The 6,000-nt window shown below is 45.7% G+C and overlaps 1 protein-coding gene across 1 annotated transcript in view; it reads right to left on the reverse strand.

The window, feature by feature from the left end:
• The window catches only part of HHLA1 (HHLA1 neighbor of OC90), a 52,429-nt gene extending 48,980 nt beyond the window's left edge, over positions 1-3,449 (reverse strand). The window contains exon 1 of the mRNA XM_079984354.1: positions 3,308-3,449. The gene's annotated coding sequence lies outside the window, so the exon portion shown is untranslated. The remainder of the gene's footprint in view (positions 1-3,307) is intronic.
• Between the last annotated feature and the right edge of the window lie 2,551 nt (positions 3,450-6,000).

Below are 6,000 nucleotides of genomic sequence, written 5' to 3' on the forward strand. Positions count from 1 at the left end.
CACAATTTTTCGCTTTGGGGGCATGGCTTTTGAATGTTTTGTTGGTGTGTGAATTGTCTTTTGTCTGCGCTTTTCTCCTGCCCCACCCAAGAACCCTAGAGGAGGAGTGGGCAGAAGGGAAAGATTTGCAGTAGATCGGCAAGGATGGCTGAAAACTCGCCCCCCACTCTAGTACAGAAATCGTGGGGGGTAATTAAGAATGGACTATTGTGTAGAATGGACACGAGTGGCACTCTGGGTTAAACCACAGAGCCTAGGACTTGCTGATCAGAAGGTCGATGGTTCAAATCCCCACGACGGGGTGAGCTCCCGTTGCTCGGTCCCTGCTCCTGCCAACCTAGCAGTTAGAAAGCACGTCAAGGTGCAAGTAGATAAATAGGTACCACTCCAGCGGGAAGGTAAACGGCATTTCCGTGTGCTGCTCTGGTTCACCAGAAGTGGCTTAGACATGCTGGCCACATGACCCAGAAGCTGCACGCCGGCTCCCTTGGCCAATAAAGCGAGATGAACGCCGCAACCCCAGAGTCGGCCATGACTGGACCTAATGGTCAGGGGTCCCTTTACCTTTACCTATTGTGTAGAAGGGCTGCAAGCTCATCCCAGTTATAATAATAATAATAATAATAATAATAATAATAATAATAATTTATTTATACCTCGCCCATCTGGCTGGGTTTCCCCAGCCACTCTGTGTACCTTCCAACTGAATATTAAAAACAATACAGCATCAGACATTAAAAACTTCGCTAAACAGGGCCACCTTCAGTTGTCTTTTAAAAAAATAGTTGCTTATTGCCTTGACATCTGATGGGAGGGCGTTCCACAGGGCAGGCGCCACCACTGAGAAGGCCCTCTGACTGGTTCCCTGTAACCTCACTTCTCGCAGTGAGGGAACCACCAGAAGACCCTCAGCACTGGACCTCAGTGTCTGGGTAGAACAATGGGAGTGGAGACGCTCTTTCAGGTATACAGGACTGAGGCCATTTAGGGCTTTAAAGGTCAGCACCAACACTTTGAACTGTGCTCGGAAATGTACTGGGAGCCAATGCAGATCTCTCAGGACCGGTGTAATGTGGTCCCGGCGGCCACTCCCAGTCACCAGTCTAGCTCCCGCATTCTGGATTAATTGCAGTTTCCGGATCACCTTCAAAGGTAGCGCCACATAGAGCATGTTGCAGTAGTCCAAGCAGGAGATAACCAGAGCATGCACCACTCTGGCAAGACAGTCCACGGGCAGGTAGGGTCTCAGCCTGCGTACCAGATGGAGCTGGTAGACAGCTGCCCTGGACACAGAATTAACCTGCGCCTCCATAGACAGCTGTGAGTCCAAAATGACTCCCAGGCTGCGCACCTGGTCCCTCAGGGGCACAGTTACCCCATTCAGGACCAGGGAGTCCTCCACACCAGCCTGCCCCCTGCCCCCCAAGAACAGCACTTCTGTCTTGTCAGGATTCAACCTTAATCCGTTAGCTGTCACCCATCCTCCAACTGCCTCTGGACATTCACACAGGACCTTCACCGCCTCAAAACAAATTATTCTGCTTTGTAGCTGTGCAAAGCCTGGACAGCCCATTTGCTTAGAGCATGGTGCTGATAAGGCCAAGGTTACAGGTTCGATCCCTACATGCGACAGTTACATATTCCTGCATTGCAGGGGGTTGGGCTAGATGATCGTTGGGATCCCACTGAAATGAATGGAAATGTCAGCTTTCCAAACTGTGTGTCGCGATGCATTAGTGTGTTGGCTGCAGTGTGTAGGTGTGTCATGCGAACGCTCCCTGCGCTGCTGCCGGGGCTGGAAAAGGGGTTAGTTTAACCTCTGGTTTGCTAATAAAACTGGACGACTGCATCGAGAAATGATTCATGTCTAAAAAGCGTGTCACCAGTTTGGAACAGTTTGGAAAGCTCTGGACTAAGGTCTACTCTGTTTTCAGTAACATTGGATAAAACCCATTTTTGTTATTTATTAGAAAAACATTTTAAATTCATTATTATTATTATTATTCTACATACATAGAAGTCCCAGTGATCTCCCATCCAGATTAAAGACTGCTTTTGTCCCTGCCTAACCCTACTGAAGATATTTTCATTCTGGCCAGCTCTTTGCACAAGAGGGCAAGCTATTTTTAGATGTAGATTTACTGATACTATTTGCTGATCAACTGTTGCTGTTACAACTTTGCAGTTTAACTGAAAGCGGCGTTTTGTATAATTATCCATCTATTAATTTTTTGTCATCCTGAGCTCCAGATCGCAGGAGGGGCAGGATGGAAGACTCTCTAACGAGCAAGCAAATAAATACATAAAACAACTCAGCAACATTTGGCCAAATACAATCCATTGCATTTTGAAACTGTTCAGTAAGCTCATCACTAATATTTTAAAACCTCTTCTGTAGCAGTTTCTAGTGCTGAGCATCTAAGGAGAGACACTGTTAATGATGACTTTTGAAGTCCAGCCTCACACCCACAATTTCATTCAGCTTTAAAAAAATCAATACCAGATAACATACAAATAGAACATTCAAAGAAAGTTTTCCATTTTGTTTTGCTAATATGTGTAGCATTTCTATGACACGCTATTATTTTGACGCCAAGCCTGAACTCAACAAAACATTTATTTTCTAAGACATTTAAGGTTCCTGATGGGGACTGGGCCATTAGCTTCAGCAGGGAAAAGATAGCTTCGTTCCAGATATATCAATTTATAACCTGTTTGATCATCCATAGTCAGACCATTTAATCAGGATTAAATACCTTTTCATTGCTCCGACCCGAGTTAACAAAAACACTAGCCACAGTTCATGTGCACCATTTCACACGACAAGTAACTTATAATGTTCTCCTTTTTGTGTGTTGCCAGTAATGTCAAATCAGGTATCAGGTGTTCCCCCTGCTTTTATCAGTAGCAATAAACAAGGAATTACTGCAAATGCAAAAAACACAGAGAGATCTCTTGTTTCGCGACTCTTCCTGTTTCAGCTCATTTCCAAGCGGCAAAAGGCCGCTGTCTCAGATCTGAAGCTAACTTCAAATATTTATATATATACTGCAAATTAGAAATACTGCAAATTATTTTCTTGATCGCTCATCCTATACTTAAAGCTAGCTTGCTACATTTATCATTCTGTCTGGTCCATTATTAGAGGAGGGTTTTGTGTTGTTGTTTTAAAGCTTTTCAAAAAGGGCTATATTTATGTTGAAACTATCCAGGATATCTCTCTCTCTCTCTCTCTCTCTCTCTCTCTCTCTCTCTCTCTCTCTCTCTCTCTCTCTCCATATCTATGTATCTTTTAGTTTCAACTCACCTGGCTTCTGTGGATGGTGTTGATAAAGCCCTGCAAGAGTACTCAGCCAAAAGGTTATCTCACTCCTTTTGATGAAAGGTGACTAGGCTGCGAATGGACAGGCTCGATAACCTTGTTTTTAAAAGATAAGCCGGTGGAAAAAGAGAAATGTCAGTCTCCATGGGATGGAGGAAGTGAAAGGCAAGCAAAAAGTGCTTGTGGCACGAACTGGAGTGAACCCCTTAGTGGGATGACATAGCAAGGTGCGATGTGAAGCCACTTTTGGCAGTAATTACTTTCCCTGAAAAGTAGAATTGAGAGGATTGTTTCTCCAACATTTAAAGAGACAGGCCCTCTTAGTGTCATAAAGGAACATCCCTTCTGGAACAAAGAGAGGTTGACTTCAGAAAATGGCTCTCTCTGTGTTAGTGCTTTGCATTAGTTCTGAATCCTGACAAGACAGAAGTAATGTTATTGGGGGTCAGGGGGCTGGCAGGTGTGGAGGACTCCCTGGTCTTGAATGGGGTAACTGTGTCCCTGAAGGACCAGGTGCACAGCCTGGGGGTCATTTTGGACTCACAGCTGTCCATGGAGGCGCAGGTCAGTTCTGTGTCCAAGGCAGCTGTCTACCAGCTCTATATGGTACGCAGGCTGAGACCTACCTGCCCACAGACTGTCTTGCCATAGTAGTGCATGCTCTGATTATCACCCCCTTGGACTACTGCAATGCGCTCTACGTGGGGCTACCTTTGTAGGTGACTCGGAAACTGCAATTAATCCAGAATTTGGGAGCTAGACAGGTGACGAGAGTGGCCACCAGGACCACATAACACTGGTCCTGAAAGATCTACATTGGCTCCCAGTACATTTCTGAGCACAATTCAAAGTCTTGGTGCTGAACTTTAAAGCCCTAAATGGCCTCAGCCCAGTATACCTGAAGGAGCGTCTCTACCCCCATCGTTCAGCCTGAGGTCCAGATCCAAGGGCCTTCTGGTGGTTCCCTCACTGGGAGAAGTTGAGGTTGCAGGGAACCAGGCAGAGGGCCTTCTCAGTGGTGGCGCCTGCCCTAGGGAACACCCTCCCATCCAATGTCAAGGAAATAAACAACTATCTGATTTTTAGAAGACATCTGAAGGCAACCATGTTTAGGGAAGTTTTTAATGTTTGATGTTTTGTGGTGTTTTTAATATTCTGTTGGGAGCCGCCCTGAGTGGCTGGGGAAACCCAGCCAGATGGGCAGGGTATAAGTAATAAATTATTATTATTATTATTATTATTATTATTATTATTATTATTATTATTATTATTATTTCCATCGTATGCTAACACATGTGTAATTAGGAGGGGGATTTGACTCAGTTAAGCGGGTATTGGCAGACCCACCTCATTTGCAGCTTCTGAAACATTGCACCAACTGAATTGCAAATGCATAGAATTGCCGAGTTGGAAGGGAACACGGCTAAGAGATGGTGACTGCTCACCCAGTGAACTTCATGGGTGAGCGGGGATTTGAACCCTGGTCTCCCAGATCCTAGCTCAACACTCTAACCATTATGCTACACTGGCTCTTTAAACTGTCAAGACGACACATGATAGGGGAGATCTTCCTGCGGGCTGATCCCAGGGAAGACAGATGGTACAGCACTGGTGGGTTCACCATTATCTTATGCAAACAGAGGACTGTTTTGGGTCCGATGGATATTTGGCTGCACAGGCTTGAATCCAGCCTGTTATGTGCTTAATTCTGCCCAATGTGAAGGGCTTGGTTTTACCAGATCTGAAGATCCGTCAGACTGTTAGAATTCCTGCTCCATGATTGCAGTCATGGGATTGTTGTCTTTCACATGATGGTATATGTTTTGACTCCACAGAGTGGGAAGTGGCGGAGACAGGATGTTTGTGTTACTGTGTTCCGTGAAGTGGGACTATTGTCCTTTGTTCTTTCTCTTTGCTGTCTGATGCTAGAGAGGGAGCCATGTTGCAGTGCTCCGTGTGTGTTTATATGTAAATAAAGCAGATTAGCCAAAATGCTGAGTTGTTGAGGTCTGTTACGCAATGCTGTGCAAACTCTGCAGGTCCCTAAGTGTGCCGGTGTCGGTTGGCATCGGTCGCTGTGATGTTCAGGCTGAAGAAAGCTTTTGAAGCTCCCGAACGAACGACCAGGAGGGAGGGAACATGCCAGTCGGGCATGTGTCCCTGCCAGGGTCCTACTCATGTGTAGGCCGAGCTCCTGACACAGACGTGAAGTCCATTTCTGCTGTTTATTTCTTTGGGTTCAGTCCTGGTCTCAGTCACACGGTACCTTCAGATGTTACTGAGTGCCAACTCCCATCAGATTCACCCAGCATGGTCAAAGGTCAGGGATTATGGGAGTTGTAGTCCAACAAAATCAGGAGGGCATCACATCGACTGCCTCAGTTCTAGACTGTAGGTTCAATGAGAAAGTACTTGAAGAAATTAATTCCTCAGATTTCTGCTTCCTCCTCTGCTGGAGGTTTTGTTGCCATTGACCGCTGCTTGATATTTCATCAATCATACTGGAATGAAAGGGCCTGGGAGAATGATCTATCACAAGACTCTCTAACTGAGAGATAAAGGTGTTCCCTGGGCCACCATCCAAACCGTTTGATGTTTGGATGCGGAGATAATTTGACTTTCAGCAGGACATACATCACACGGCCATTTCGTCTGGGGGCAGTGCAATTTCAGATGTG

This window comes from Podarcis cretensis, assembly GCF_951804945.1.
Source record: "Podarcis cretensis genome assembly, chromosome: 7".
In the NCBI taxonomy this organism is placed as follows: domain Eukaryota; kingdom Metazoa; phylum Chordata; class Lepidosauria; order Squamata; family Lacertidae; genus Podarcis; species Podarcis cretensis.